The 9,777-nt window shown below is 42.4% G+C and overlaps 1 non-coding gene across 1 annotated transcript; it reads left to right on the top strand.

Annotated features, from left to right (window-relative positions):
• Positions 1 to 9,205: 9,205 nt before the first annotated feature.
• On the top strand, positions 9,206 to 9,277 carry trnap-cgg (transfer RNA proline (anticodon CGG)). The gene has a single exon. It is a non-coding gene; the product is annotated as a tRNA-Pro (tRNA).
• Positions 9,278 to 9,777: the final 500 nt, after the last annotated feature.

Here is a 9,777-nt window from a genome sequence, read left to right as displayed (position 1 = left end):
CTAATTTATGAACTGTTTAGTGTATTGTTGATGTTCAAAGTCAGCCTCGAAACCTGTTCTTGTCAATGTCCAGACAGTGATTCCAGAATTGGTTATACTTTATTAAAATTGAGACAGACAATTGGAATTCTTCACCCAAACTGCACTGGAATGAAGATCAAATAGGGATCACGAAACAGAGCAGGATTTTTCCTCCCCTCCTTCCTTCCATCTTTACTTTCTCTCGATTTGCACCAAGTGAAAGACAAATGGGAAAAGCAAATGGCGAGGGAGCAGATGCAGAAAATTATCCTTTGGCAATAAATTTATTTTCAAATCTTCTTGATAGATTAAGTGAGTGAGCGATGCTTTGGCAGATGGAGTTTGCCTACGATAGATCAGAGTGTTTTTTTGTAAGAGGTGAGATGTTAGAAACGGCGGAGGAGCAGAGACCCGAATACTGAATTAATAAAAGCTAGTGGACTGGTAGAAAATAATGTGAAAAGTGAACAGAATATGAAGATTGGAACTCATGTTGCAGTGATATAAAGCTCTGTGCTCCTGAAGTAAATGTCCAAGCCCAGATTGTGGGGGAATCTGTGGAGAGTGATTTGGTTTTTATTCATTCTTGGGTGTGAGTATCGCTGATAAGGCTAGCATTTATTACCCATTCCTATTGCCGTTGAGAAGGTGGTGGAGAGCTGCCTTCTTGAACTGATGCAGTCCATATGGTGCAGGAACACCCACAGTGCTATTGGGGAGGGAGTTCCAGGATTGTGACCCAACAACAGTGAAGAAATGGCGATATCGTTCCAAGTCAGGATGGTGAGTGTCTTGGAGGGGAACCTGCAGGTAGTGAGTTCCCATGCATCTGCTGCCCTTGTCCTTCGAGGTGGTAGTGGTCATGAGTTTGGAAGGTGCTGTTGAAGGATATTTGGCGAGTTGCTGCAGTGCATATGGAAATGGTACACACTGCAGCCACTGTTTACTGGTTGTGGGGGGATTGAATGTTTAAGGTGGTGGGTTAGGTGCCGATCAAGTGCGCTGCTTTGTCCTGGATGGTGTTGAGCTTCTTGAGTGTTGTTGAGTGGGATGTATTCCATCACACTCCTGACTTGTGCCTTTTAGATGGTGGACAGGATTTGGGGTGTCAGGAGGTGAGATACTTGCTGCATAATTCGTAATCTCTGACCTGCGCTTATAGCCACAGCATAGATGTGACTGGTCCAGTTACGTTTCTGGTCAAGATGTTGATGGTGGGGGATTTAACGATGATAATGCTTCTGAATATCAAAAGGTAGATTTTTTTTCTCTCTCATTGGAGATGTTCACTGCTTGGCACTTATGTGGCCAGAAGGTTGCTTGTCACTTATCAGCTCAAGCCTGAATGTTGTTCAGGTCTTGCTGCTTGCAGGCACAGACTGAAGAGTTGTGAATCATCATCTAACATTCCCACTTCTGACTTATGTTGAAGAGAAAGTCGTCAATGAAACAGCTGGGATGTTTGTGTCTCGGACACTACCCTGAGAAACTCCTGAGGCAATGTCCTGGGCTGAGATGATTGGCCTCCACTAACCACAACATCTTGCTTTGTGCGAGGTATGACTTCAACAAGTGGAGAGTTTTCCCCCTGATTCCCATTGACTTCAATTTTGCTGGGGATCCTTGATGCCACACTCACTCAAGGGCAATCACACTCACCTCTCCTCTGGAATTCCACTCTTACGTCTCTGTTTGGACCAAGCTGCAATGAGATCATACGAACATAAGATCAGAAGAACTGGTAGCAGGAGTAGGCCATTTGGCCCCTCGAGCTTGCTCCGCCATTCAATAGGATCATGGCTGACCTGATCATGACCTCAACCCCACTTTCTTGCCTGCCCACATAACCCTTGGCTCTCTTGTAGATAAAAATCTTGAAGACATTCAATGACTGCTCTCTGCGGTAAAGAATTCCAAAGATTAATGACCCTCTGAGAGAAGAAATTCCTTCTTGAATGAAAAACCCCTAAATCTGAAACTATGTCCCCTCGTTCTAGATTCCACCACGAGAGGAAACATCCTCTCAGCATCTACCCTGTCAAGCCCCCTCAGAATCTTATATGTCTCAATACGTTCACCTTTCATTTTTCTCAACTCCAATGAGTATCGGTCCAACCTGCTCAACTTTCCTCATAAGACAACACCTTCATCACAGGAATCAATCCAATGAACCTTCTCTCAACTGCCTCCAATGCAAGTATATCCCTCCTTAAATAAGGAGACCAAAACTGTACACAGTACTCTAGGTGTGGTTTCACCAGCACCATGTACATTTGTAGCAAGACTTCTCTACTTTTATACTCCATCCCCCTTGCAATAAAGGGTAACATTCCATTTGCCTTCCTAATTATTTGCTGTACCTGCATGGTAACTTTTTGTGATTCATGCACGAGGACACCCAGATCCTTCTGCACCGCAGCATTCTGTAATCTCTCACAATTTAAATAATAATTTCCTTTTCTATTCTTCCTACCAAAGTGGATAACCTCACATTTTCCCACATTCGCCTCTATCTGCCAAATTATTTCCTGGAGCTGAGAGACCCTGGCAGAACCTAAATTGAGCATCGATGATCAGATTATTGCTAAGTGTCTGGTGCTTGATAGCACTGTTGGTGACATCTTCCATCGCTTTGCTGATGATTGATAGTAGACTGATGGGGCAGCAAGTAGATGCCTGTGTTGTCGCTCAACTGGAACAGCTTGGCTGAGGGCGCAGCGAGTTCTGGAGCACAAGTCTTCAGTACTAGAGCCGGAATGATGTTCGGGCCCATAGTCTTTGCTGTATCGAGTGCCTGCAGCTGTTTCTTGCCATTATGTGGAGTGAAGCAAATTGGCTGAAAACTGGAAGCTGTGATGCTGGGGAACTCAAGAGGCCAAGTTGAATCATCCACTGAGCAAGTTCTGACTGAAGACGGTTTCAAATGCTTCAGCTTTATCCTTTGCAATGACGTGCTCGGCTCCACCAACATTGAGGATAGGGATGTTTTTGGAGCCTCCTCATCTGGTTCGTTATTTAATTGTCGACCACCATTCATGACTGGATACCTAGTTTCTCAGGGCAGTGTCCTAGGCCCAAACATCCTCAGCTGTTTCATTGATGGCTTTCTCTTCAACATAAGTGAGAAGTGGGAATGTTCGCTGATGATTCACAACTCCTCAGAAACTGAAGCAGTCTGTGCCTGCAAGCAGCAAGACCTGAACAACATTCAGGCTTGAGCTGATAAGTGACAAGCAACATTCTTTGATCTGATCCTGAGGGAGATATCCGTGCGTGGAGCGGCGGGATGTATGGAGAGTGATTCTGAAGAGGGTGTCTGAGCCTGGAGGGCAGAATCTGTGGAGAGTGGTCCTCAAAGGATGCCCGTGTCTGGAGATTTAGGATCTCTGAAGAGGGTCTCCAAGCCCGTAGTGCTGGGATCTTTGGAGAGTGATCCTGAAGTGGGTGTCCGAGCCTGGAGTGGCGGGATCTGTGGAGAGTGATCCTGAAGTGGGTGTCCGAGCCTGGAGTGGCGGGATCTGTGGAGAGTGATCCTGAAGTGGGTGTCCGAGCCTGGAGTGGCAGGATCTGTGGAGAGTGATCCTGACGAGTGTTTGTAAACCTGGAATGGAAGCTTTCTGTGGAGGTACAGGAAGAGGCCATTCATTCCCAGTATTTTATAAAGGTTTAGCATAATTTATATGTTTTTACTCTATGCCTCTATTAATAAAGCCAAGTGTCCTGTTTGCTCTAAGCAACCTTTTCAATCCTTCTAACATTGGTGTACATTGTCTCTCTGCTCCTGCACCCAGTTTAGAATTGTAACCTTTCATTTATTTGCATTCTTCCTTCCAAATTGTATCACTTCACACTTCTCTGTGTAAAATTTCATCTGTTATGTGAAAGCCCATTTTACCATTTTTTTTAAGTTCCCCTGAAGTGTGTTACGATCAGTGGCATCGGACAAAATTGCTGAGCATTCTTTGATGCTATCTCCATAGACAGAGCAATCTTTTACGCAAGCTCAAATGCAGGATTTTGTGTGTTTAGTATCTTATTTCACCCACCAATATAAGCACAAATATGTCACGTAAATCTTGTTCACTGCAGTCCCTGCTGCTGTTTGCTGCCTATATATACAGACTTTTATCTCAACCTCGTCACCATGTTCTCTAATATATTCAGGGGGCATCAGCAGAGAAAATGTTCAACAAGCATGGCAAGTGCAAGGAAATGTTTATTTATGTCATTATGTCATGAACATAATATACAAATTTTTAGATGTGTGAATCATCAAGATGTGTCTTCATAAATGGAACACCGTCACAATAAACACTGTCACCTTTCAATGTTTAGCGGACAGGTTTGACGGCCTGATGTGTGTGATTCCCATATTAATGTGTTTGTACAAAGTTCGGGGAAAGATGGAGATATGAATAATTTACAGGGAAATCTTTTAAACATATTACCACATCTCTCACTCACAAAGATCTGCAAACACATGGATTCCAAAAGAACCTGAGTACAAAATCACCTAAAATAAACACTGCCAGAGAGACTTGCAATAACCTGTAGCTCAGGGAAAGTACATGATGTTATGGAAGGGATTCTGTTTCTTTTGTTAAAATATTTTTTGAAGAAGTCATAATCAAACTGAATAAGTGTAGGACCAGTTCTTTTTCAAGAGGGCACCAAAAGAACCAATTTGGCAACTATGTTTACTGGTTGTCACGTGATTCAAGTTAAGTATAGAACAGAAACCCTGGTAACAGGGAGAAATGTGGACAGAGAAGTCAGTCATGCCCCTTGATTGGACAAGCTTGGCAGCAGCAGCGCAAACCTAAGACAGCAGAAAACTCACAACCTTTGGTTGTAGCAGTCAGTGTGTTTTACCTGCTGGAGTGAGCAGCTGATAAAGTTAGCCTGAAGAATCGTCAAGGAAGGAGAGAAGACCACAACCCAGTTTGTTTTCCAGAAAATCTTTAAAAGACCCTGAGAAGTCCACTGAGTGAATTCATCTTGTCGCATGTCTTTGAAGAAGGCCTGCTAAAATTAATTCTCAATGCCTTCTGAAAAGAACTGTTCTAAAATACCCTAGTGACCTGTCTACGTATACTCGGAAGTTAGACTGTATTCCAGTTTTGGAGCAACATATCTCATCTGATGATTTCTTCAAAAATGAGCAAATAAACAGCCCAAGAGGTTGTTTTTGTCTGTAACAGAGTGCTGAATTTTTTTTAAAATCCCTTTTATTTTTTCAGCTATCCGGTGTGTGTGTGTGTGCATGTGGCTCGAAGATAAAAAAAAAAGGACTTTAAAAGTTGGTAAAGGTGAAAAAGGAACTTTTAAAATTTCCACCTGTGTGTTTTTGCTTTACTTCATGACGAGTTAAAACTTGTTCGACAATAAATGGATAATTTTGTTGTTCATTAAAGAAACCTGGTCAGTGTCTTCTATTCTGGGAAAAATAGAGTACATGATTGACTGTATCAGTATGTGGGAAAAGTTCACATAGATGTTGTGACCTGTGGAGAAGTGGGATGAGAATAAAGAGTGCCCTCCTCTGCCCTTAGTTGTCACAGCACTTGTGATCTGGCTTAGTAGCTTAATTGGTTCGAGTGTTTGTCTTCTAATCAGAAAATCTTGGATTCATATCCTTGCTTCAAAAGTTCAGCTATCAATCATTTACATCCATTTTCTTGTGAACTTTAACTTTTCTTATGAATTTCATTCACAAAAGAAAACAGCTCAGTGGTTGCCTTTGTGAAGGATGTGAGTTTGAAATGGCTGTTCCTGCTCGTACAGATGTCCAGTGCTAATAATACAACGGCAACTCAATCCCCTACAATTTCTTTGAGAGCAATGTGTTTGCAGTTGCATTTAACCTGGAAAACAGCTCAACATTAATCTCACTGAAGGAAAGTGTGACCGTGTTGTATGTTTCAGAGTGTTTGTGTCATTTTGTGTCTCTTTTAACCAAGACTATAACACGACGCAAAGGGGAGGGTTGATCCGAGGTTTAGAATATATTATCATTCAGGAGCAAGAAAAATCAAAAGGAACAAAATAAGAAAACCCCGTCTCCAGATTTGAGAATCTGTAGATCCGCTTTGGGAAAGTGAATCAGAGCAGAATGAAGGGTGAACTGTCCGACTGCCCAGAAGAGATGAAGACACAGCTCAGTCAGCACGTTCCCCTGGTTTATGATGCTGGAACATTCCTCACACAGAAATTATTCAATCAATATTCATCTGCCAAGTCGGTCTGAGGCTGTGCCTCTCTGATCACGTGGAGTTAAAGCAATTCTTCCAGTCAGTTAGTTCAGTTGTCATTTCATGAGAAATTCGAAGTCATCATGACTTCGTCAGTGACCTAATGGTTCAGGTGTCTGAGTGATGTTAATCATGATGTGATCAAATGATTGTATGTTCCAGTCTTTCCGTGGTGGATTTTCACACTGAGTAGAAACGTGTTGGACATGGTCTGGAAATGTTTCACACCACTCCATTCCCAACAGGCCATGACCTGATGTGATGGAAATGTCATTTACTAAAAGAAGCTGCATTTCCATCATTGCACATCTGGATGCACAGTCAGGATCTGAGCTGAAGGTGACCATCCTGCCCAAATTTCCATGGAGGCAAAAAAGACATGTGATGGGTTGCTGGCACAAAGCTGGGTGATGAAGTGTTTGAGAGGTTAAGATGATGGATTATTAATTCCTTCTGTTTTACATGTATGAGTTTGAATCCCATCTGCATCAACAGTTTATAAAATGCTCAATACATTGTTTCTTTGTAATTCACCAGCTTTTGCAGAAAGTAGGACTGAAGCTGTTGCAGTACCTGTTAGAAAGATAGTCTAAGTTATTCTGAAGCCATCTCCAATGTCATCGACATGTAAGCAGGATTTTAAAGGATAAGATGTAGTTTTTAAAAGTCATTTCAATCTTACTCGAGTCTTTACAAAGAAGCCAGGTAAATCTCGATAAAAAGTCATATATATTTAGAGATCTTTTAAAAGCACTTCAATCTTGTTCATAAAAAGTCAGATGTAAATTTAAGAACTCTGATAAGGCGATGCTAAAAAGTTACATACAATTAAGAAACAAAATACAACATTTAAAATGTCTGAACTCCCTCTGAAAGTTGACCCCTGCTGCTGCCGGTGTCTTCCTGGAATAGTGGAGCTGTTGTGTCAACAGAAAAGTCCTTCCCGAGCACCCCTGAGCCTGTTGGTACCGGCTCTAATCCAACCCAGGTAAAAATCAGGGTACGTTGTGGGCAATGAGCCCAAATTGCTGAACTGCAGGTCCCTGTCACTTTAAAGAGTGGGCTGGTGCGATTATGATCAGAGGCTCCTTCTAAGCACATTTCTCACCACCACAACTTCCAGATGCTGGTGTTAGTGTGTGCATGTACTGGCAGTTGCAGTGCTGTTCAGACCCTCAATAGCAGTGAAAGTCTCAGAGTTCACCACTATTGGCCTGCAAAATCCAGGCCAATATCTCACAGTCCTGTTAGATTTGCTCTCCCTCTGTACAAAATCAAACTCCACACAGTGTCTTTCACTCACTCCTGTTTCCAGCCCTGATGGTGCAGAAATCCCCTCTCAAAGGTACACAATCCACTTGATTTCTGATCAAATACCTCCTTCCTCATTCAATAGAGGAAACAGAGACATGAACAGGAGTCAGGTGCAAGAAAGTTTCACCAACAGAGCAAAGAAAGGCACCAGCAAAAGTCACACCTACTTTCCAAATCATTTCACTGTAATATTCTTTCACTTGTTTTGTAAGTGACTGCAATAAATCTGAAAATGAGCACCATGAGGTTTGTGTTCACTAGTCACTTGTTCTCCTTGTTTGTCTGTCAGGTTTGTAATTCAATTTGTATTGGATATTGAAGAGAATCTCTTTTCAAGATGATTGCACATTGTACTGTGTTTAAAGCAACCAACTTGTAAAATGGCAGATAATGAATGTTTCAATACCTGTGTGACCAGATTCTTCCAATGCTTTTCAACAGCTAGATTGATGATGCTTGCAATCTGTATCCTGTGGAGAATGGGAGAGGAGAATAAAAACATGGTGCATGAACAGGACAGACTGTGTAAAATGGGAGCACAGAAATACTGCCACCCCATTGAAAGTTAATGAGATTTATTCTAAGTCAGACACCTGCCCACAATGAACAAGTGAATACATTAATTGTCCACTTTCAATCTAAATGGGACTGAGGTTCCAACAGAGAAGTTTTCTGGAAAATACCTGCTGCAGTTTTAAAATTGATGAACTGGAACATCTTGTACTAACTTTCAAATAACTGGAGTGATTGTTTAGTTCTCATAATGGAGAGAAGGAGTTGTTTATAAATATAAGCAGAAAGACACATTTGTGGATTGGTGAATGAGCTTTATCTTTCTGAAATGTATTTGTCCATTGGTTGCAGGTCACTGGAAATTCTTTTTTTACATTTCAATTGTAGCAGCAGCAGTTAGCAGCAAAATGTCTGATTAATCAGAGTAGTGGGTCTGGGAAACACTGAAACAGCCGAGACCCTGTAAAACAGAACTCCAAGTCATAGTTTAAATAAGGCACTGAACTGACAGAGCGGTAAAGGCCTGCTCAGGTCAGGAAAAAATACCCGACCCGAACCAGACAGAACCACATTGGACCCGGCCCGAGTATCTCCATTTATTCCCATGCCCAAACCGACCCGAGCCTTCCCCGACCACCGGAATGTTCACTTTATCTACCTCCCAATTACGAATCTGCAGGAAGCTGCAGCACGAGCGCAATGACGTCCTAGAGATGCTCACTTGCTCACTGAGCAGACTCAGAGTTTCCCTCCTTAATGACCCGGACTCCCGGCTTTGGTTGGCTTTTCAACTTTTGACACTTATTAAACGCAACTTCCCAGCAGAGTTAAATGTAATACTTACTGTGTGTGTCCGACACGGACTCAGCCCGACCTGGACCCAGCCTGACCTGAACCTGGCCTGACCCTACCCGAGTCCAAAAGCCAGACCCGGAAGAGCGACCCGACATGACCCGAACCCGACACAGGTCGTCAGGTCCCGTCGGGTTCAGGTCGGGTGGCAGGCCTTTACAGAGTGGAGGTCAGATGAGGATTGAATTAATTTCAATCACTGAATCTAAACAAGAAGTAAATCTGCCAGGAATGGAATGTTTTGCGTTATCTGTGAGCTTGTGGCACAACGGTAGCGCGTCTGACTCGGGATCAGATGGTTGCGTGTTCAAATCACATCAGGCTCAGTTATGTTTTACAGCAGCTCAAGTTCCTGGATTTTATATCAGGAGAGAATTCAATCTTTTGGAATGTTCAGTGAATGGTTGAATTTCAAGATCAACTTTAACAGATTAAAGTCCTGATTTCGGGTTCCGTTCCATTTCCATGCTCAGTTCTTATTTCACACTGTTTTATATCAGAACAATGTTCCAGGGATGTGATGTGTCCATTGTTTGTACAATTGCTCTGTCACCCAGTGTGAGAAATAAAACACAAACCGCCCAGCGTGCGGCTCAAACCCATACCTGGCTCTGTCTATAGGCCACTTAGTTCAGTTGGTTAGGACGCAGTGTTGATAACAACAAGGCTGTGGATTTGATCCCCATGTGTGCTGTCACATGGTCAGTCAATAATTTGACACATTTTTGTTACACTTAAAATCCAACTTTTAGATACAAACAAGTTTACATAAAATGTCAGAGGAAACTTATTTTGAATAACATCCATTGTCTCTTTGTCACTGGTC

This window comes from Heterodontus francisci, unplaced genomic scaffold (assembly GCF_036365525.1).
Source record: "Heterodontus francisci isolate sHetFra1 unplaced genomic scaffold, sHetFra1.hap1 HAP1_SCAFFOLD_58, whole genome shotgun sequence".
In the NCBI taxonomy this organism is placed as follows: Eukaryota; Metazoa; Chordata; class Chondrichthyes; order Heterodontiformes; family Heterodontidae; genus Heterodontus; species Heterodontus francisci.
Note: the sequence above shows the minus strand (reverse complement) of the source record. Positions and strands in the feature narration are given on the sequence as shown.